Source organism: Callithrix jacchus, chromosome X (assembly GCF_049354715.1).
Source record: "Callithrix jacchus isolate 240 chromosome X, calJac240_pri, whole genome shotgun sequence".
NCBI classification, from domain to species: Eukaryota; Metazoa; Chordata; class Mammalia; order Primates; family Cebidae; genus Callithrix; species Callithrix jacchus.
In genome coordinates, this window is record NC_133524.1 from 557,107 (window position 1) to 582,443 (window position 25,337).

The following is a 25,337-nucleotide window of genomic DNA, read 5'->3' on the forward strand; positions in this document are numbered from 1 at the left end:
AAAGCACAAGGCTTCTTTAATGTACTACCTAATATCCTGGGGACAAAAGATTATTATACCCTGAATATCGCAGGAAGTGTACACCACCACTGTAGTATCGTGTCTAATATCCAAAAACGGAAAAGATATTACTCCAAATATCTGATAAAGCACACAAGACCCCCGTGATATTTTTTCTAATAACTAAGGGATTACAGATGACATTACTCACGATATGACTGGGGCTGTCCGCCGGTCCTGTGATATTGTTCCTAATATCCAGAGAACGAGAGAATAATGTTGCTGCCCATAGGCAAATCCTCTGAATACGGCAAGAGGAGTACACTGTGCTCTGATATGGTCACTAATGTAAACAAGAAAACAATTATATTGAATTTAACATTGCAAGGGGTGAAACCCCCTTATGATTTCAATTCTAATGTCCAGGGGTGTGAGGATGACATTTTTGTCAATATGGCAGAGGTGTAACTAGAACTATTGCCTAGTATATCAAAAACCAGAATAACATCATTTCCATATGATATGGTCGCCAGCATCATATTACACCACATTTTCAAAATAGCCAGGTACAGCGCCCTAGCCGGGGGGTCCCTAAGCAGCCAGCGTCAGCCTGGGAGCTGTTACGGGCCCTCTGGCGGGGAATGTGGTTACAGCTCCCTAGCCAGGGGGTCTTTAAGCAGCCAGGGTGGGCCTTAGGGCTGCTACGAGGGGGGCTGTGGTAATAGCCTGTTCTGCACAGGTACATAGTTTTATTTTATTTATTTATTTATTTTTGAGACAAATTTCACTCTTGTTACCCAGGCTGGAGTGCAATGGCGCGATCTCGGCTCACCGCAACCTCCGCCTCCTGGGTTCAGGCAATTCTCCTGCCTCAGCCTCCCGAGTAGCTGGGATTACAGGCACGCGCCACCATGCCCAGCTAATTTTTTGTATCTTTAGTAGAGACAGGGTTTCACCATGTTGACCAGGATGGTCTCGATCTCCTGACCTCGTCATCCACTCGCCTCGGCCTCCCAAAGTGCTGGGATTACAGGCTTGAGCCACCGCGCCCGGCCTAGGTACATAGTTTTAATAATGAACACATATTTGTATAAGTGTACACATGGTGTTATGATAAATATATATGTACATATGTGCACAATACATATAGACCTAATGCGTATCTACTGTGTACAATATGTACTTTTTTGTGATATTGCATGATATATATATATTACTGTGATTATATGCGTTATTTTGATTATATATATTTTATCACTGATATTTTAAGGAATGTGCATAGTGTACACATTATGTACCTATACATTGTTTACACATTATAGAAATATGTAGGTACATATTTTACAGAGTATGTACATTTTTTGTACATGTGCATTGTGTACACATATGTACAGCAGGGTAAATGTACAGATTGTACCTATTTTATACATTTATTGCAATATGCCAATAAATGTACACACTATTACTACATTCTGAATTATTATATTTTGTATATTAGATAGAAATTTCTCCGGTTACCAAAGTGGTTGTACACCCAGGTGTGTACATCGTTTATATGTGTACATATTGTGCATAGAATGTACTCCGGTACAGAAGGTACATATCTACATTATATGTACACATGTGTAATGTACATATGTACATACTGTACCCACATATGTACACTTGCATATATTGTGCATCTGTACATAATGGGTACATGATGTACATGTTCACATATCATATCACAATAAATGTAAATGTACATCTTGTTTGCAATATGTACATTTATATTGATATTACATATTACATGTGTATTGTGATTTTATATGCAGTTGTGATTATATAACATTGTGATATTACAATAAATGTACATATTGTACACATTATGTGCATGCCTATTGTGTGCATTTTGTACATATATTCGTACAAATGATACAGTTTATGTACATTTATTGTACATCTGTATTGTGTACATGTGTGTACATCACAGTCAATGTACATATGTTACATAATCTGTACATTGAGTGTAATATCCCAATAAGTCTACACATTATGAGTTTTTTCCGGGTTATGACTTTTAGTATATTAGATAAAAATGACCTCCAATATCACAGTGGGTATATACCCATGTGTGTCCATTTTGTGATATTATCCATCATATCCTAAGTAGGTATTTCTCTCACAATGAAAGAAGGTGTACACTCTGTGATTGTTCCAATATTATAGGCAAAGTGCAACGCTTCTGCGATGTAGTTCCTAATATCCCAGGGACAGAGGATGTGTATACTCTTAATATCGCAGGAAGTGTACACCACCACTGTAGTATTGTTTCTAATATCCAGAAACTAAAAGGATATTACTCCAAATATCTCCAAAAGCACACGAGACCCCCGTTACATTGTTCTTAATAACTAGGGGATTACAGATGACATTGCTCACGATGTGACTGGCGCTGTAAGCCGGTCCTGTGATATTCTTCCTAATATCCAGATAAGGAGAGAAAAATGTTGCTGCCCATAGAGAAATATTCTGAATAGTGCAAGAGATGTACACCGTGCTCTGATATGGTCACTAATGTAAACAAGAAAACAATTATATTGAATTAAACATTGCAAGGGGTGAAACCCTCCTATGCTTTCAATTCTAATGTCAATGGGGTGAGGATGACATTTTTGTCAATATGCCAAATGTGTAACTAGAACTATTGCCTAATATGTAAAGAACCACAATAACATTATCATTTCTGTGTGATAGGTTGCCAGTATCATATTACACCACATTTTCAAAATAGCCGGGCCCCAGCAGCTGTACCCACAGCCCCCTATCCACGGGGTCTTTAAGCAGCCAGAGTGGGCATTGAGGCTGCTACGAGCAGAACTGTAGTGATAGCCTGCTGTGTATAGGCATGTAGTTTGCACCTATTTCTGCATGTGTACATTGTTTAAATAGTAGGCACATATTTGTATACGTGTACATACGGTGTTATCATGATACATATATATTTTCATAATATGTGCACTATACATATGTACCTAATACATACCTAATGTGTACAATACGTACCTTTTGGTGATATTACACGACATATATGTATTAGTGTGATTATATATCTTACTGTGATTATATATATTTTATCACTGATATTTTAAGGAATGTGCATAGTGCACACATTATGGACCTATGCATTGTGTACACATTATAGAAATATATAGGTACATATTTTACAGATTATGTACATTTTTTGTACATGTGCATTGTGTACACCTATGTACAGCAGAGTACATGTACAGATTGTGCCTATTTAATACATTTATCACAATACGACAATAAATGTACACACTATGACTACATTCTGGGATTTTATATTTAGTATATTAGATAGAAATATCTCCGGTTACCAAAGTGGGTATACACCTATATGTGTACCTAGTATATACGTGTACATATTGTACATACTGTGTACTCCTGTACAGAAAGTACATATCTTCATTATATGAACATGTGTAGTGTACATATGTACATACTGTGCACTTACGTACACGTGTATATACCGCAAATCTGCACATGTGCATGATGTACATGTGTACATATCGTAATATCACAATAAATGTAAATGTATATAATGTGTGCAATATGTACATTTATATTATGTATATGTGTATTGTGATTATATATGCTGTTGTGATTATATGAAATCATTGTATTACAATATATTTACATATTGTACACATTATGTACATACCTACTGTGTACACATTATGTACATATAAATGTAATATTGTACAGATTATGTACATTTTTTGGTACATCTGTATTGTGTACACATATGTACATCACAGTCAATGTACATAAGGTACATATTTTGTACGTTGATTGTAATATCCCAATAAGTGTACACATTATGAGTATATTCTGGGATATGATTTATAGTATATAAGAAAAAAGTTATTTCCAATATCAATGTGGGTATACTCGCATGTGTGTCCATTTTGCTGTACCTTCTATTAATCTTTGCCATTGAACATGATAGTGAGAGGTGGTTCTTTTCTCTAACAAGGTTTTCTGTTAATATAACTCAACTCTACTACCTTGTGGCCTCTGTATCTTCCATTGTAAATTGTAATTACCTATAAAAGAGAATATTTTGACATCACGTATCTACCTCTTGGATCCATCAGCCAGAGGCCTAAAATAAAAAAGACATTCACCCCACGAATGGTTATATAGTGGTTGACAACCCCACTTTCTTCTAGGTAAATAATATCCTCTCTTTAACAGTAGCTACTTACAAGATTTGTGCATAAAGAATGTGACTTTTTTATCAGTATCTAGTTTATTCTTACATAAATTTCTAAAATACTGAGAGAATATTCTGATCATTGGTTATATACTATTTTAATTTAATTTTTTCCTCACAAATTTTATCTTAACTGCATACTCTACCCTGTTTATAAGACTGCCCTATGGTTAAATTTAGTAGGTAGTAAATTATCCTGGGCACACAGAACAATTCTTTCTGTAATCAACTCTGAAACATCATAGAAAGAGCAAGGATATGGGAATGAGATTTATCTGGCTTTTATTTCTGGTACTTACTTGCTCTCTGACCTTGGACAACTTATGTATTGCTCTGAGTCTCATCTTCTTCATCTGTAAAATGATCATAGTAATACCTAATTCATATGCAGCTTGGAAATGTGTAATTTAGTGATTGATATAAAGTTCCTGATACAATTTCTGACAAAATAATAGACACCCCACGAGAGATAGCCATAACAATCAGAGTTCATATTCACATTAACTGGGATAAAATTGATCTGAAAATACAGCATAAAAAAGCAGCCAAAAATTCACAAGCATATATTTCGCTTGCCTTTTTATACAGAGCTGGAAAACTTCTCATCATTATCTCATCCATTGCCTGCAGCACGATCCTTCCAAAACTCCTCCTAAGACCGTCTGCCAAGGTGGAACACACTGAACCGCATGTGACTCTGCCTTTTCTGACTATTTTTGCAAGATTTTTCTCATAGAGTATTATTAACAGAAAATGGGGCTGTTATCAAGGTGACTAGGAATGGTGCATTCTCAGTTCAGGCTCTGATGGAATGTCTACTTGATCTGGTGCAACTCCAGCTGTGCTCTTGGCTTTCCTCACTTTTGTGGTTCCGAGAATGCAAATATTCTCCCATGGCTTCCTTATTTTGTCTTTCTCCATGAGGTCTCATTCAAGTATAAACATTCCCTTCCATTTTCTCAACTCATTTTATATTGTCTGAATAACCTTGATAATTTTCCCTTTCCTAAAGCTATAGACCTTCTTTTTGTGTGTAAGAACAGATTACTCACAAATGTTTACTGTCCGCTAAACATTTATGTGTAATCGGTCCTTAATTCTACACACAAAATATCATCTCTACCAACATTTTACAACTATAGTCTTTCTATAGAGAACTATGAAAGGAACTTGCTCTGAAGGAGAAACTTCCAGAGCTAAACCAAGGGTATGACAATTTTTAACAATATGTTATTCAGTAAAAATATTTTTTCAGTTAACAGAGAAGAATGCCATAAACAAAATGGCAAAACAGAACTTTTCAGCACTTATTCCTTCACAGAAACATCAATTTGAACAGCCATCCGTGCATCAAAGTGTCTTCAAAAGAGACAAGGAATCCAGGTGAGAGGTTATAGCACGTTTGTGGAGTAGAAAAGTAAGAAAAATGGCATAAAATAGAGTATAAAAAAGAGCTTTCTATTATCTGCATTACCCCGCCCCTAAACCTGGGTAGTGCAGCATGGAAAGAGATACCATGTATGTGCAGAGAGGAGAGTAAATGTAACACCTGACTTCAACATCAACTCCAATGCCAGGCACAATTAGTGAACTCAACACCAGGCAGGTTTCTATAGCCACAGGCTATTGGACAGACCCTGTCAACCCAAGCTCCAGGCCTTCCCCTATGGCTCTAAGATCTAATGCCTCCAACCTCCATGGCTCCTATCGACATAGGCTCCAGGCCTTCGCCACAACCAGGCCATTTATGGCTTCCCCAGGCTCCACACTGGTTACTATAGACTCGTAAGTGCCTGGATAAACAAACCTCTACATCGACACAGTGGAATATTATTCAGCAATGAAAGCAATAATCTTTGAATGTGGCTTTTGTTGCAGAAAAAAAGCACGTGAGCTATGAAGCCATTAAAAGACATAGAGGAAACTCAAATACATACTACTAAGTGAAAGAAACCAATCTCAAATGACCACTTACTATATGAATCCAACTATATGACATTCTGGAAAAGGCAAAACTATAGAGACATCAAAACGTTCAGTGATTGCTGGGGGTTGAAAAGTGGGGAAGGATAAATGGGCAGAGCATAGAGGATGTTTAGGGCAATGAAACTACTCTGTGTGTTACTATAATGGTAGACACATGCCATTACACCCTTGTCAAAACTCACTGAATATACGACAGCAAGAATGGTCCCTAATGTCAATTATAAACTATAGGTGACGGTGGTAAGTCAATGTTGGTTCATCCATTGTAACAAATGTACCTCTCTAGTGAGGAAGGCTGATAGTGGAGGAGGCTGTGCATTTGAGGAGGTGGGAATGTAGGAACTCTCTGTACTTTCCACTATGCCTCACTATTAACTTTACACTGCCCTAAAAATAAAGCGTATTTGAAAAAAGATTGAGCTGTTGATATAAGCCCAATGTCTACTTTGACGTCCAGAAATGTTTCTTTTAAAACGCTAATACACCACTTCCTGGAAGAAAATATTTGTTAACAAATTCTTTTCTAGAACAATTATTTTTGTGGGTGTTCCTGTCACAACTATACATAAAAATCAGAATACGCAGCAACGTCTTGATACTCTAAAAACACAATACCAAAAACGTTAAGAAAATCATTTCTAAATTTGATCTAAGCCAAAATGTGGAGAAGCAAAAGGGAAGAAAATTATTTCTGTATAATGAGATTATAGGTTGTTTCTCCGAACTCCTCTACAGTTTTCAGTATTTTCCAACTTCTATCATGGAGATATATGAATATAGAAGTAGATATGTAGATATATACTCATTAGATATATATTTATATATAATAAACAAACAGATACCGTTTTTATTTTTTATTATTTATTTATTTATTTATTTTTTGAGACGGAGTTTCGCTCTTGTTTCCCAGGCTGGAGTGCAATGGCGCGATCTTGGCTCACCACAACCTCCACCTCCTGGGTTCAGGCAATTCTCTTGCCTCAGCCTCCTGAGTAGCTGGGATTACAGGCACGTGCCACCAAGCCCAGCTAATTTTTTGTATTTTTAGTAGAGACGGGGTTTCACCATGTTGACCAGGATGGTCTCGATCTCTTGACCTCGTGATCCACCCGCCTCGGCCTCCCAAAGTGCTGGGATTACAGGCTTGAGCCACTGCGCCCGGCCTACAGATACCATTTTTAAAAGATATATTTATGTATTTTATATATTTATATAATATATACATGTTCATATATACATCATGTTATCACCATTATGGATATAAAGAAGGACATTAAAATAGTGAAAAGATTTAAATAAAATGTACCAAAATGGAAACAGTGATTTAACTCTGCCTAGCTTCATGTGATTAAACAAGGTATCTTTCAAATCTATTTTTCTTTGCTTTCTAGAGGCTTTATAATGAATCTACATTTTTATATTTAAAAGCCTAATTTTTATTAAACAAATAAATATTCAGCAACACTGTCTTTAGAACATTCTTTAAATCAACTTGAGCATGAAGAAAATGTTATGACTATGGTGGTGAGCATTTTGTAAGATTAGCAGAAGCAGGGATAATGTGACATTTAGCTGATCTTTCAAGGGAAGCTAGACAAATGACACTTTTCGAAAAGAAAATAGTAACTAGTGTTGAAACATGGTATCGCCAGTATGATTAAGAAGGAAAGTGTCAACTTCTTCTGTGGAAAATCCTAACATTACCAAACGTAAGAAGGCAAATACTTCAACAACAGAAATGAAAAATATCTTGATTCATTTATTTAACACTTTTTTAGAGTTTAATCCCAAAAAGTTTATTTTGCAGAAAAAAAAAATCTTACTCGTGTATATTACCCTGTGCAGTGAACTGGCCAAATAAGTCTATCCAAGGTACGTTGAATACCGAGCATGCTGGAAACATTTTTATTTACATCATCTCTAATCCCTACAACAATAGTGCAAGGAAAGGTTTAACATCTTCTTTTTACAGAGAGGAAAGCTGAGGCTCAAAGAGGTATAGTAGCTCATTTAACATTACACATCTAATACGTGGTGGAGGTGGGACCTATACTTACATCTGTCAGACCTTAAAGTCTGTGTTCTTTTTTCTACCTCTCTGCCTCAGTCCAACAATTGAGATCTTTGCCATGATGCCTCACGGGTTCACGAGGCACTTTTCAGGAAGTTTTTGACTCAGACTTTATCACTCAGCAAGATACCTCAACTAATTTACAAAATGTGACTTGAAAAGCAGGTTGTATTTCCAAAAGCAAAAATCCAACCACAAAAGATAAAGTCTTAATCAGTAGAGCTTTACAGAAGGAAGTAATGTAGGTAGTAAGGGCACTTTCGGAAATGTCTGGAATCAGAGGAGTCGATGTATCACCTGTTAGAAATTGTACTCGCTTGGTAGCAAAATTTTCCTTGCGTTCACTTAAAATAATAGTCTTGTTGTTTTAAAACCAACGCACAGTCAGAGGGTGACTTGGATGTTTATTTTTTATTCTCTTTGCCTTCTTGTTTTAAGAATGGATTTTTCCTAAATTCTAATTATTATTGTAACTTATATAAGTGCAGCCGGTTTTGCTTTTAAGGATAAAACTACATTTAAGTAGCTTTGTCTGGATTATCAAAACGAGGCCCTGAAGAAGTGAGTTCCTAAAGGGTAGGAACTTTGCTTATGTCTATATCTCAGTTGTGTTAAACAGAATAACGGCGCAAATTAGCAAATGATGCACTGAGGAATCATAGAACAAAAGACTTTATGAAGAACTAAGTTTCAGATTCAGGGTGACGCTAAGGAGCTAGTGTACCAGAGGATGGTATGCCTTCTGCAATCACAAAAGCAGCATTCAGTCTGATCTGGGCTCTAAGAAGTGCTCCTTGAGACCTGAAATTTTATCCTAACACTGCCACTAACAGGTTAAGTCAGAAAGAGTTCACTTCCCAGAGCTTTCGATTTCTGGTTTCCAAATCAGCACAATGAGAAACTGAAAAGAAGGAAAGAGGGAAAAAAGAGAGGGTCAGAGATCCCTCCTGCTTGTACAATGCCATGATTTGGACACAGGGTTTGGGCAACCATGGCCCATCCACCAATTCCTGCCTGTCGTCTCTTGTCAGACAGCTCATGAGCCACGAATGTGAAAGAATTCAAAAAAGTAACAATATGTTGGGACATGTCAACAATTATATAAAATGCAATTTTCAGTTCTCATAAAAATACTTAGGAACTCAGCCCCACTCCTTTATTACCCATTTCTATGGCTGCTTTCACACCACAACCACAGAGATAAATAGCTGTGACAGAGACCATATGGGTGCCAAGCCTAAAATATTTACTGCCTAGACCTTTCCAGAAACAAAAAAAGGACTGCTGATCTTTTACACAGACAATCAAGCAAGCGATCACCTGAGAACATTAAAATCTGTGTCTAGGACAAATGGGGCCTATATAAACTAGGGAATAATCTTCCCCACTACTTATGCAAGAACATTCACCCTTGAGAGAGCAGGCTACATGGCTTGGCAGCACTACTGCCACCAGTCCAGACTTCCCCTCACCTGTGCCCTATAAGTGACCAGCATTTCTAGGCATCCGTGGAGCAGCGGGGTGCATTCTCATGGCTGGCCCCACACCTTCCCTTCCTCCTGCTTCCTCACATTCTATTTTCTGAGTGGTTGTCAAAGGAACGCTGAATTTTGCTGTCACTTTTTCAGACCCCAATTCCACTTATGACAGTCTTGGTACCAGGAAGCATTCCAAGCTCCTATCTCATCACCACAACCGCCTGCTTCTCACTTAGTCCAGACGAGCTTGCCACAGTGCACTTGCTTTTTAATCGCTCTCTCTCTTCTTGCCTTCACCTCCTCTCCCTCCCTCTCTCCCTGGCTCTTTCTGTCACACGGGTGTGTGCACATACACAAGTTCCGATTAGATAAAAGAAGAAACACTTTTTAAGTTTCTTTCTAGGCCTAATAGAAAATTCTTTTTTTTTTTTTTTTTACAAAAACAGAGCTGTTTTTTTCCATTGCAAAAGTGTGGGTGTCCTTCCTTTTGGAGAGTAACAATCATCTTCTACATGGCCTTCTGACACAGTGCATGTTGTACATATGTGTGTGTGCACATGTGCATATGAGTGTTAGAGTATGTGTGTGTAGCAGGGAGGAAAGAGATGAAGGAGAGTGTGTATGTGCATGTTGGTTCACATGAGTGTGAGTGTGTGCATGCACGTGCCTGTGTGTGTGCACGTGTATGAGCATGCTTGTATTTGCGTATGAGAATATGCATGTGAGAGAGAAAGAAAGAATGTGTGTATGTGTGAATGTGTATGTGTGTGTATAGCAGGGAAGAAGGGGATGAAGGAGAGTATGCTAAAAAGAGAACACCTCAGAACAGTCCAATAAAAGATTCCATATCAACATCATATCTTGTTAAAATACAGGATTCCCAAGTCAGTCACCTTCAAACTGGAAGCCTGGAGTGTAAAAAGAGTGGGTGTTCTTCTCTGACAACTTATTGTCTAAGACAATTTTATGATCAAAAATATATTCGAATAAAAGTACCTGAGAAAAGTACATAAAGAGAATATAGCAAAATGTTAACAATGGTTTTCTTTGGGTGAGAGGAAGAAGAAGCAGGTTGTGGTTGATCTGTTTCTTTTAGTTCAACTATTCTGCATTCCTCACTTTTAAATTTTGGATATTAAGCTGGAGAGAAAGAACATGAATATAAAGATGAATTCGCTGAATGGAGCAACGAATGCTGAGTTAGCCAAAAATGTATGGCTACCTTCTATATCTAATTATCTGAGGGCAAATCAGAAAACACCACTTTCAGAAATTTTTTTTTTTTTTTAGAAATGAAGGTTCGCTCTTGTTGCCCAAGCTGGAGTGCAATGGCACAATCTCAGCTCACCGCAGCCTCCGCCTTTTGGTTTCAGGCAATTCTCCTTCCTCAGCCTCCCGAGTAGCTGGGATTACAGGCATGCACCACCATGCCCAGCTAATTTTTTGTATTTTTAGCAGAGACAGGGTTTCACAATGTTGACCAGGATGGTCTCGATCTCTTGATCTTGTGATCCACCCACCTCGGCCTCCCAAAGTGCTGGGATTACAGGCTTGAGCCACCGCGCCCAGCCAGAAATTTTTAAAAATGTGTTTTACGTTATTTTCCCTTTCAGCCTAAGGACTAAAAATTGAACACAACTGGATCTGCGCCATTGCCTCAAAGATTCTTAGCCTAGTTCAAGATCCATTGTCTGGACACTCCTGCTTTTTAGACAGAAAACAGGGCTAAATTCCTATTGACTTCCAAATACACAGACCCACAGATTTGTCACAGTAGCCTCTCTCTCTCACCCTGTCTCTGTCCGTCTGAGTCTCTCTTTCTTTCTCTCTCTCTTCCCTCACATCATCCCCAAATCAGAATGCATATATAAAAATTTGATTAACTGAAACATAGAATGACCAAGATTTTACTACAAGAGAAATACACAGACTTCAGCTAAGATGTTTGGTTGAATACCTGCATATGCCTTCACTCCATCATTAAACCACATTAACATGGGATGATTAAAAATAAATAAACCAACAAAGATAAAAAGAAAATAAAGACAATCCCTTCAGCATATAGAAAACTGGCAAGCAGAAGCTGTCAGTGACACCTCACAGTAGACACAGAGATGCTAAATCCCAAGCCAGTGGCAGGAAGGCAACCAGGATCCCCAACGGTTCAAGAGTTGGCAGCTAAATTTACCTAGGGAATTTATGTTTCAGTAGTAAGTAGATCCCAGATCCTCTCCCTAGAATCGGTGACTGCATCCCACGGTGGTGGCAGGGTGGAGGTTTCCTCTCTATAGGGTAAAATTTGGTGTCTCTAGGCAGGAGCTCTCTAGACACAAGTGCTTAAATGTACACACTGAACACTGAGATCCTCCAGGTTTTTCTACCACTGAGTTCCAATGAGGGTGGCAGATACACTTGGTCAGAAGTTAAGATGATTTTTCTCTAGAGAGAGTCTCTCTTCCTCAAGAAGAAAAGGTCTGACCCAGCAAGACCACTCCCCACAAAATGTTACAATCACAGAACTTCCATCAGCTTTTAGCTTTTCAGTGCTCCATTTTTTTCTAACAGACACAGACAGCTAAGGGTCACCAGGCATCTGAGCAAAGCTTCTAACATGAATGGCCGAGACCAGAGCAAGAAGACACATAAATGCAGCCTGAATGAGGACTGTGCTAGGAGATAAGACCTTCTGAAATTCATATGAATGTTCACGAAGAGAGAAAAGTGTTACCATTTTCATGAAACAAGAACCAAATTTAAAGAAAAAGTAAACGCTTAGAAATTAAAATATGACAGCAAAACTTGTGAAAAATTCTTGTTAGAATAGTAAGACAACAAAGTTGAGTAGATGAACCTTATGTCTTCCAGAAATAGCGATAAGAAAAAAGTTGAAATCCGGAAGAAAATTTGAACAGGTTCAACACTAAAATGATCAGAATTCCAAAGATAGAAATAGAGACAGACAGAGAGAGAGAAAAAAGAACAGACACACGCAGCAAATAAGAAAGAGAGAGATAAACCCTAACACAGTAATTGCTGGAGACTACAACACCCAACTTTCAGCACTGGACAGATCTTCCAGACAGAAAACCAACCAATCAACATGAAATTTAATCTTTACTACAGACCAAATGGAACTGATATTCAAGGAACAGTTCATCCAATGACTGCAGAATACACATTTTTTCAACTCAACACATAGATCATTCATAAGTATAGAAGATACCTTAGGTCACAAAGCAGATGCAATCACATTTGAAATCAGGACTAAGAAATTCATTCAAAACCATACACTTACATGGAAACGGAGTAACTTGCTCCTGAATGACTCCTGGGTAAATCATGACATTAAGGCAGAAATCAAGAAGTTTAAGAAGTTCTTTGAAAGTAATGAAAACAAAGGTACAACTTACCAGAGTTTCTGGGATGCAGCTAGTCAAGTAGTGTGGAGAGAAACTTATAGTACTAAATGCTCACATCAAGAAGTGAGAACTCGGGACAGCTGCGGTGACTCACTGTTGTAATCTCAGCACTTTTGGAGGCCAAGGCGGGCAGATTACAAGGTCAGGAGTTTGAGACCAGCCTGACCAACATGGTGAAACCCCATTCTACTAAAAATACAAAAATTAGCTGGTGTTGTGGCACATACCTGTAATCCCAGGTACTCAGGAGGCTGAGGCAGGAGAACTGCTTGAACCCAGGAGATAAATGTTGCAGTGAGCCCATATCACACCACTGCACGCCAGCCTGGTTGAGAGAACAACACTCCATCTCAAAAACAAAATTGAGATCTCAAGTTAACTACCCAACATCACAATTGAAACAATTAGAAATCCAAGAGCAAAGAACACCCTCAAAGCTATGCTGAATGGGAGTGGGGAGAGAGGGCATCTTTATCTTGTGCCAATTTTTAAGGGGAATGCCTTCAGCTTTTGTCCATTCAGTATGATGCTGGCTGTGGTTTTGTCACATGTGGCTCTTATTATTTTGAGGTATGTTCCTTCAATACCTGGTTTATTGAGAGTTTTTAACACACATGAAAGTTGAATTTTATCAAAAGCTGTTTTTGCATCCATTGAGATAATAATGTGGGTAATTTTTTTTCTTTAGTTCTGTTTATGTGACGATGACATTGATCAATTTGCATATGTTAAACCAAACTTGCATCTCAGGGAGGGTGGTTGTGACCAGGAATTTATCAGTTTCTTCTAGATTTCTCAATTATTTCAGGTTCAGTGGTTCACATCTGCAATCCCAGAACTTTGGGAGGTCAAGGTGGGTTGATCACCTGAGATTGGGAGTTCAAGACCAGCTGGATCAACATGGAGAAACACCATGTCTACTAAAAATACACAATTAACCAGACATGGTGGCACATGCATGTCATCCCAGCTACTCAGGAAGCTGAGGCAGGAGAATAGCTTGAACTCAGGAGGCAGAGGTTGCACTAAGCCGAGATCTCACCATTGCCCTCCAGCCTGAGCAACAAGCACAAAACTTCATCTCAAAATTAAAGGAAAAATAGTGCCTACAGTTGTACATAATATTCTCTGAGGGTGGTTTGTATTTCTGTGGGGTCAGTGGTAATATTGCCCTTATTGTTTTTGATGGTGGTTATTTGAATCTCTTCCCTTTCTCCTTCATTGGTCTAGCTTCAAGTTTATTATTTTTTAACCAGTATGATTTTAATAGACCAGTTACTGGGTAGTAAATTGAAACATACAGAGTGCCATCTCCAAGAGCAGTCATGATTTCATTTGGGTTCTTGAAAAATGTTAAGAAGTAGGTTGAGTTTTATTATTTTTTTCAGAAAACCAGCTTTTGAAAAATTTATGTAGAACCAAAAACAGCCAAGGCAACCCTAATCAAGAAGAGCAAAGCTGGAAGCGACATGCTACCAGACTTCAAACTGCATTACAGGGCTACAGGAAACAACAGCATAGTACTGGTACAAAAACAAACACATAGACTAATGGAACAGAATAGAGAATCCAGAAACAAAACCAAGCTTCTACAACTATCTGATCTTTGGCAAACTTAACAAAAACAAGCAAGGGGGAAAAGATTCTCCCTATTCAATAAACGATGCCAGGATAACTGGATAGCCATATGCAAAAGACTGAAACTAGACCCCTTCTTTACATTACATACAAAAATTTGCTCATGATAGATTAAACACTGATATGTAAAACCAAAAACTATAAAAGCTCTGCAAGACACGAGACAATGCCATTCAAAACATAAGCACAGGCAAAGATTTCATCATGAACGTGCCAAAAGAAAAGGTAACAAAAGCAAAATTGAAAACGGGTCAAATTAAAATGAGAAACTTTCACACAGCAAAATAAACTATCAACAGAGAAAACTGAAAACCTACAGAATGTGAGAAAATGTTTGCAAACTATGCATTCCACAAAAATCTAGTATCAAACATCGGTAGGGAAATTAAATTTACAAGAGGAAAGCAAACAACCCATGAAAAGGTGGGCAAAGAACATAAACAGACACTTGTAAAACAAGACATATATGCAACAAGCAATCATATTAAAAAAGCTCAACCTCACTAATTATTAGAGAAATGCAAATAAAAATTATAATCAGATACCATCTCACACAAGTCATAATGGCAATTATTAAAGCAAAAAAAAAAAAAACACATACTGGCAAGGTTAGAGAGAAAAACAACACTTACACACTGTATTCGGGAATGCAAATTAGTTCTGCCATTGTGAAAAAGTGTCATGATTCCTCAAAGACCTAAAGAGTGAAATACCATTTGATTCAGCAAACCTAGTAATGGGTTACTAGGTATGTACCCAAAGGAATATAAATCCTTCTGTTATAGAGACATGTGCACGCATATGTCCATGGCAGCACTGTTCACAATAGCAAAAATATGGAATCAAGCTAAATGCCCATCAATGGTAGACTGGATTAAAAAAATGTGGTACATGTACAACAAAAAACACTAGGCAGCCACAAAAGAATGCGATCATGTTCTCTTCAGGGACATAGATGAAGCTGGATACTATTATTCTTAGCAAACTAATGCAGTAACACAAAATCCAAATACCAGATATTTTCACTTGCAAGTGGGAGCTAAATGATGAGAACACAGGAACATACAACAGGCGGAAGAACAACACACACTAGAGCCTTTCAGAGAGTGGAGAACGAGAGAAGGAAGAAGATCAGGAAAAACAACTAAATGGGACTAGGCTTAATACCGGAGTAATGAAATGATCTGTACAACAAACCTCATGACAGACTTTACCTAAATAACACACCTGTGCTTGAACCTTTGAACTTCAATAAAAGTTAAAAAAAAGGCAACTTCTCAAGTTGAATAACATAACCTCCTAGGTTTAAACACATGAACACAAACTCACACCAAGGAACATTGTCTTGAAAATCTGCAATATATGACAAACGAAAACAGCTCTCCTAAGTTTTCAGAAAAGTTTTTTAAAAAACAGTATTTACAAAGAATCAAAAATCAGAATGATTTCAGGCTTCTCAACAGCACTACCAGAAGCTGGGAAATAATGGAGTAGTATCTTTAAAACTTGAATGGGAAATTATTTTCAATCAAAAATTCTATGCCCCACCAGTCATGTAAGTGTAAAAAGAAATAAAGTCATATTTCAGAACAATTTGCTTCAGTGTATCCTTGCTTGAATCAGTTACTGGAGGATACAGTCCACAAACAAGAGATTCAGGGCACGGGGCAGTGCAAAACAACAGAGTGGGTTTGTATTTGTATTGAAAAGACAGCAGCATTCGAGAGTTAGGGAATACTGGAGGAGGAGTTTTCTCCAGCATCCCTGGAGCCCACACCTCTCATTTCCACATTCCTATGTCCCATTGCTGCCCATGAATTCTGATCACCTATTCCTTTGATAGAGGTATTTCTCTCACCGATTAGCTGTAGTCAAGTGGCTCTTTCTTGGGCTACAGGAGGAAATCTATTGCTTTTCATTAAACATCAATTGGATTAACCTAGGCTTAAGGTCAGCATTATGCCATCAGCTGTACGTTCTTGGGAAGACATCTACTCACAAACTGGTTAAAGAACGTGGCCCTCCTACCTCTGACTTGTGTGATTCTAAGCAAGCTATTTAGCACCCTCTCATCTGTGAAACAAACATAAAGTTCTTATCTTGGGCTCCACAAACAGAAAGTGTTGAACAAGAACAGTTTCTTCTCCTCCAAGGCCAGACCATATGGAGGACCCTAAGACAGCCACAGCCTTAGTCAGTAGGACAAACACAGGGTTCAAATTGCACCATTAAAACTGTGGCCAAACGTTTGCTCTGCCTCTGAGTCACTCACTGTCATAAGGCTCTACCGGTTCCCATTCCAGATAGAAAGTGGGCTTTTGTTGGTTTTTGTTGTGTTTTTCAAGAGATGGAGTCACCCAGGCTGGAGTACAGTGGCATGACCATAGCTCACTGCAGCCCCAAACTCCTGAGCTCAAGTGACCTTTCTGCCATGGCCTCCTGACAGAAGCTGGGCCAACAGGGCAGCAGGTATGCATCCCCACACCCAGTAATTTTTTTTTTGAGAGATGGGGTACCGCTATGTTGCCCAGACTGCTCTCAAATTCCTGGCCTGAAGCAATTTTCCCATATTAGCCTCCTAAATTTCTAGGATTACAGGTGTGAGCCACTGTGCCCAACAGGTGTTCTTAAATGCAATTTCCACACTGCTATTCCGAAGAAGGGCAAGAAGCAAAGAGACCCTCCTTGAAACATAGAAAATAAAAGCATTCACTATTAAGTGGAGGCAGAGTTGATGGTCAGCCAAAACTACTTCAACTGTAATCCAGAAGTCCCATTGATACAGGAGTTCTAAAGAAATTATTAAGTAAGAGATTGAAAGTAAGGAAGTCTTTGGCCTTTGAATAAAAAGCAGCCCCAAAACCATTTCTAACAAAGAGCGGCCTGTAAAATCGAGCTGCAGATATAGACAAGCGAGCTGGAAGCTTGCACAGGCGAATGCCAGCAGCTGTAACAATAGGAGGCTACTTGGGTGCCAGGCATGTTCAACCTGACGGCTTTATCTTCCTTTTTCTTTATCAACCACAAGTGCAGTAAGGGACAGAAAACATGCACTGGCCAAGTAGAAAACCTATATGCATAAGAAGATTCGGGTGGATAGCCAGCTTCTTCACGAGCTATGTAAAGCTCTCACCTGGTCCAACCCATATTTGGACCCTATGTAAATCAAACACCACCTCCTCAACAAGTCGATAAAACCTTGTGCAGTTCACCAGAAAACACACTCAGAAGCCCCTCTCTCTCTCTGCAGAAGAGAGAGATGTTCTTTCTTCTTTTGCCTGTAAAAACTCCATTCTTAACCTCACTCCATGTGTATTCACGTCCTTGATTTTCTTGACATGAGGCAATGTACCTTGGGTATTACCTCAGATGGACAATGCTGCTTCATCATAGTTCTGTTTTGTTCAGGTTGTGGGACAAACGGCTCCTTTCCTCTGCAACCTCAGCTCAACCTTACTCAGGCCTCCTTCCAGCAGAATCACAGAGCCAAATGAAACCCCTAAAGTCTTCTTTTAAATTGGCAGCCGCTCCAAAGAAAGCAGCATGATGAGTTTCAGGTGGCCCGGGGTGGGGGCAGTGCTACTCTGGCTTCTCCGTGCTCAGTCCCTCTCAGTTCAAAAGCGCACCACGTGGAGCAATAGAACACCTGCTCATCTGAGTTTTAAAAATAGTGGGAGGAAAAGCGCTGTCTTCATGCTTATTTCCCTGGCAGAGGGGAGGTCATAAAACACTAATTTCTAAGCAGTGGACCAGAGTTTTACTGATCTCTTCTGTTACTTACTCATGTTTACCCAGAGAAACCACATCACAAATCTGAGTCTCCTCTGGCAAGAGAAGGAATCGGATTCATGATTCTCTCAGCCCCCTTTCCACAGTAGAGTTCTGACTCCACTTCTAAAATACTTTTCTGCAAGCCTCTGTACCTCATAAATGTTTTACTATACTCGAGACAGCAAAGGGAAGCACAGATTAGCTACTGTTTTCAGAACAGTGGAAACATGCTGTCTTCTCCAAGTTTGGCATTGGAGTCAAAGATCAAGCGCCAAACAGTAGTTGTCAAGAATCCTTTCATTTACAATCAGGTTCTAGACTTTTCAAATGGTGTGGGCAAGAACCAGTTTGCCAGAATAGGTTATTATCTACCTCTTACCTTTATAGGACAGGACTAAAAATTCTCTTTTTTAAGAGAGAGTCTTGCTCTGTTCCCGAGGCTGGAGTGCAGTGGCATGATCTCGGCTCACTACAACTTCTGCCTCTCAGGTTGAAGTGATTTTCCTGCCTAAGCCTCCTGAGTAGCTGGAATTACAGGGGCCCACCACTACACTCAGCTAATTTTTGAATTTTTAGTAGAGACAGTCTCCCCATGTTTGCCAGGGTAGTCTCCAAAGCCTGACCTTATGATCTGCCTACCTGAGCTGCCCAAAGTACTGGGATTACAGATGTGAGCCACCACGCTGGGCATTTTTTTTTAATTACACTGAAGACTTTTGAAAGGGTTGTGTGTTGTATGAACTCCCTCCTCACCCAATTCTCATGGATGGGAAAATGCTGCTGCTTCATTTTAAAGCTAATGAGCTGCCTGAACAGAAACTTCTAATTAACCATTCAAACTGATTAGCTCATGTCCCTGAAGGCTGGAGAACACGGGAACTGCTATCCCATCTGAATACAATCCAAAGGCAAAAGGCTGTGGCCAAGTTGAAATAATGGGGCAGAAAGAAGCGATAAAGACTGGAGCTGGGAGTGGCTCGTACTTCAAGTTAAGCCAAACAAAGGTGTTTGCATGTTTTATATGGGCCAAATACGAATTCCATAATAGAGAAAACCATTGATTTTAAGGAGGACGTTGCCCTGAAAAGCTTCCTGCCAGGGGTAAGGAAGAGGCTGCCCAGGACCCCCAGAGGCAGGTGGTAGGAGGGCTCTTAGTGGCTTCCTAGAAACTGTATTACCTGAGGTAGTGAACTGCTGTCAGAGATCCCTACCAGGAGAATTTCTCAGGAACGCATGAGAGAGGGCCTAAAACTGCATGCCTGCTCCTAAAATGTGACACCATAATACAGCTGAACTATTCAATAAGGCCCTATCTGTTCCTCTGTCTCTCCTTTCTCCCTGCCCCTATCCAACCCTAGAAGAGCCAGAAAGCACTGCTAAGAAGTGAGGGTGGGTGGTCATAAACAAACACACTGCCCTCCTTTCCCTTCCCACTGTGGGTTTCTCAGGCTGAGGCTGTCACAGAGGAGGAGGGATGAAAATTGTTTTCGTTGATATTTTATCATGAACATTTATGAACGTACAGCAAAGTTGAAAAAACTTTACAGTGAACACTTTAACTGTATCTTCACCAACTTGGAGTCTTGTTTTATCTCATGTCCATCCATAGATCCATCTTTCTAACCATCCAGTAATCCATTATAGTTTTTAGGCATTTTAAAGTAAATTGCAGACATCAGTACCTCAACGTGCATTAACTAGAATTTGGTACCTTTTTTTTTCCTTTTGGTGTAAAGTTTACAAATGATGAAATGCAAAAATTTTAAGTATGTATTTACCGAATTTTGACAAAAGTATACATATGTGTAACCCAAAACTCTATCAAATAAAGAACATTACTATAATCCCTGATATGGTTTGGCTGTGTCCTCACCCAAATCTCTTCTTGAATTGTAGCTCCCAGAATTCCCACGTGTTGTGGGAGGGACCTGGTGGGAGAGAATTTAATCATGGTGACAGTTTCCCCCATACTGTTCTTGTGATAGTGAATAAGTCTCACAAGAGCTGATGCTTCTATAAGAGGAAAGCCCTTTTGCTTGTTTCTCATTTCTCTTGTCTGCCACCATGTAAGATGTCGCTTTGACTTTCTGCCGTGATGATGAGGCCTCCCCATCCAGGTGCAACTGTGAGTCCCTTAAACCATTTTTGAATAAAGTACCCAGTATCAGGTATGTCTTTATCAGCAGTGAATAAACGGACTAATACAATCCCAGAAAGTTTCCTCATGACTTGTCTCAGTCTCCAGCTCTGTACCCTTGGATTTTTTTCATTGTAGACTAAGTTTGCCAACTTTAGAAATTCCACATAACTTGAATCATGTTGTGATAACCCTATATATAAGGCTCCCTTCAGTCCACAAAATAATTTTTATATTTATCAGTCAGGTTACACATATCAGTATCTCTTTCATTTTTATTGCTGAGTAGTATTTCATGCTATGAAATAACGTAGTTCGCTACCTGATCCTCTATTTGTGGTCACCAGAAACATTTTCAACTTTTGATTATTATGAGTAAAGCTATTGTGGTCTTCTATAAGTATTTTTATTAACATGTATTTTCACTAATTGGGGTAGATTCCTAACTCGGAAATTTATTATAGATGAGATATATATTCGTTCTATAAGAAAATTCCAGAAATTTGACAAAGTAGTTGTACTGTTTTATAGTCCCATTAGCAATACTTATAGTTGTGCTGTATTCTTGCCAACATTTGGTGTTAGTCTTTCCCAACCTAGTTATTTTGTGGGGTGTGTAGTAGTATCTCACTGTGGTTTTAATCTGCATTTCCTTGATGTTAACCATTTTGTCCCACTTGTATATTATCTTTGCAAAGTGGCTCCTCAAATTTTTTCCCCTTCTAAACAGTAATTGTTCTTTTTTTCTTTTAGTTGTTCTGTCATCCAGGCTGGAAGGCAATGGTGCAATCTTGGCTCACTACAGCCTCTGCTTCCTGGGCTCAAGCGATCCTCCCACCTCAGTCTCCCAATTAGCTGATACCAGGCTAACTTTTTGTATTGATATTAGCCAACATACAAGGCTAATTTTTTGTACTTATACTAGGTGTCAGGGTCTCACCATGTTGCCCAGACTAGTCTCAAACTCCTGGCCTTAAGCCATTCATCCTCCTCGGCCTCCCAAAGTACTGGCACTACAGGTGTGAGCCACTGTGCCCAGCCTTATTTTCAGGTTATAAAACTGCTTTCTATATTCTGGAAATCAGGCTCTTTACTGAAAATAGATTTATGACCATTTTCTGTCAGGCTGTGGCTTGCATATTCTTTTGTTTAATGTATCTTTTAATTTTCCCAGAGACATTTTCTGCAAAATTTGTGTTAGTTTTTGTTGTATTTTTCAGATACTTTGTTCATTTCATCAAATTGCAGAATTTGTCACCATGACGTTGTTTATGATAGTCTCTTATTATCCTTTTCACGTCTGCAGGATCTGCAGTGATAGTTTCACTTCGCTTTCACTTCTGATATTGATACTGACCATTTGTGTTTCCTCTCTTTTTTTCATGATCAGAGTAGCTTAAGGTTTATTAATGTTGATATTTTAAAACAACCAGCTTCTTTGCTTTGTTAGTTTTCTCTATTATTTTGTCTGTCTTCAATTTGGTTTATCTCTGCACTTTTACCTTTATTGTTTCCTTCTTACTACTTCGTTGGAGTTTTCTTTGCTCTGTGTGTGTGCTTGTGCGTGTGTGTGTGTGTGTGTGTGTGTGTTTTCAATCTTCTTTAGGTGAACATTTATGTCATTGATTTTAGACCTTTCTCTTTTTCTTCTATTGCAGTATAAGCATGTACGGCTATACTTCCCTCTGGGAACTCCCATAGCTGTAATTCATAAGTGTTGGCATGTTGTATTTTGATTATCCCTTAGAATAAAATATTTTATATTCTACCTTTTGATTTCTTCTTGGGCTTGTGTATTCTATTTAATCTCCAAGTACTTGGAGCTTTCCTAGTTCTCTTATTGTTAATTTCTGTTTTAATCCTATTGTGGTCAGGTAACATACACTGCATGAATTCAATTTGACTTAATCTATTCAGTCTTGTTTTACGACCTAGCATGTGACCTATCCTAGTGAACACTACATGTACTTGAAACATACAGTATTCTGTGGTTATTGGGTGTCGTCTTCCATTGGTTTGTTTAAGATGGTGGAGAGTGTTGTTCAGGTCATCTGCATCTTGACTAAGATTTTGTCTAGTTTATCTATCAATTTCTTGGGAAATGGGTATTAAAATCGCCAATAAAAATTGTGGATTGTTTTTTTATTCCTTTAGTTCAATTTTGTTTTGTGCAAATTGACGCACAAATTATTTTTAATCCATTCTTTGATGAAATGACTCTTCTGTAATCATGAACTATCCCTCTTTATCTTTGGAAATACTGTTTTGACTTAAGCATATTTTATTTGGTATTAATATAGCTTCTTCACACTTCCATTACTGACTGTTTGCATAGTATATCATTTTAAATGTACTCACTTAGGGTCAGGTACAGTGGCTCACACCTGCAATCCCAGCACTTTGGGAGGCTGAGGCAGGTAGATCACTTGAGGTCAAAAGTTTAGGACAAGCCTATCCAATGCAGTGAAACCCCAGCTTTCTTAAAAATACCCCACATTTAGCTAGGCGTGGTGGCAGGTTTCTGTATTCCCGGCTACTCAAAAGGCTGAGGCAGGAGAATTGCTTGAACCCAGGAGGCGGAGTTTACAGTGAGCAGAGATTGCACCACTGTACTCCAGCCTAGGGGATAGAGTAGGACACTGTCTTAAAAAAATTCAAATGTACTTATTTAGACCTACGTATATTTGTCTTTTTTTTTCTATTCAAAGTGTGTATTTCATATACAGCACTGGGTCTTGTGGGTTTTTTAAATCAATTCTGGCAATCTCTGCACTTGAATTGGAGTATGTGGTATGATTCATTAACATTTAACGTTATTAAATATAGATTTATTAGTGGTTGAATGATGTGATTGGATTCAAGCTTACAATTTAATGGTTTGTTCCATTATTTTGTTTGTTTTTGTTTGCATCTCCTTCCCCACTTTTTGTCCTGTCCCTTTTCTCCTGATGTCTTTTGGACTCTTTAAATACTTTTAAAATTTCATTTTAAAGTATCCATGACTTATTAGATGTAGTGGTTGAATATTCCTTATCTGAATTCCTTGGGACTAGAAGTGTTTTGGATTTTAAACTTTTTTCATATTTTGGAACATTTACATATACATAAAGAGATCTCTTAAAGATATAACTGAAGTCTAAACACAAAATTCACCTATGTTTACGTACACCTCATACACATAACGCAAATAAAATTTTACATATTTTTAGCAATTTTGTGCACGAATCAAAGTTTGTATACATTGAACCATCAGAAAGCACACATATCGCTATCTCAGCCATCGATGTGGATGAATTTCAGATCTTGGAATATTTTGGATTTTGGGGTTTATGGATCAGAGATGCTCAACCTCTACCTGTTTTCATTGTTGAAGATTTTATGTGTTAAAATATGTAAAAAAGGGTTAAGTTTTCAGCTGAATGAGATTTTTGAGTTTGGAAATTAAACTAAACAGGATTTTTCTTAAGTTCCAGGATACAGGTGCAGAATGTGTAGGTTTATTATATAGGTATATGTGTACCATGGTGCTTTGCTGCACCTATCAACCGTTCATCTAGGTTTTAAGCTTCACATGTACTAGCTATTTGTCCTAATGGTCTCCCCGTCTCACCCTCCTCCGACCCCCAACTGGCCCCAATGTGTGTTGTTTTCTCCCTGTGTCCATGTGTTCTCACTGTTCGACTCCCAATTATGAGTGAGAAAGTGTGGTGCTTGGTTCTCTGCTCCTGTTTTGAACTAGACAGAATTTCTTAATATCTTAAATTGCTCAGTGAAATAGAAAATATCAAAGATTCTACCCAACAGGTGGGTAAGAATGAGTCCACATAGCAACTTTGATAAAGTGAAGGGAAATAACAAACCATTTCTGATTGCTCCCTGCCACAGCCAGTGCATTCAACCTTTTTACTGTCCTTTTATTATTTTTTTATTGTTCTTACAGTCATTATTATTTTTCTTCAAATGAAAAATAAAAGTGGTGGGATTGATAGTGAGGAAACAAAGACTGACAGCAGCCCCTAAACCTGAGTTTAACTTTTGAGAAATATAGTCAACATGATGATTTTCACACAGGGCTAGTAGGCCTTCTGCATCTGTTATAATTCCTGTTATGTTTTGGACAGAAAATAAATTTTTCTCTCCATGGGAACCTGTTAGTGATACTTGAGAACAATGTCAACTGTAGACCAAAACCGAATACAAGTGGAAATATTGTTTCATTTTTTTTGCAGTATTCCTTTTCTAAGACCTGAGATAGGAGGATAAAAACGGAAAGAACTATTGACATGTGCAACAACATGGCTGAATATCAAAAATATTTTCTTGACTAAAAGAAACCTTACATATGGAGTGATCACAATATAATTCTATTTCTATCAAACTTTAAAATCTGTGCTGAAAGAATATTTAAAAGTATATTTGGGTTCGGGACCGACTAAGAGGAGGCAAAACTGAACTTTTTAGTCTCTGCTGTGATCCAAAACCCATGCTATAAACTTTGTACACAGTATCTCATTTAATCCTCAAAATCACCCTAACAGGTACTTACTGTCACTTCCTC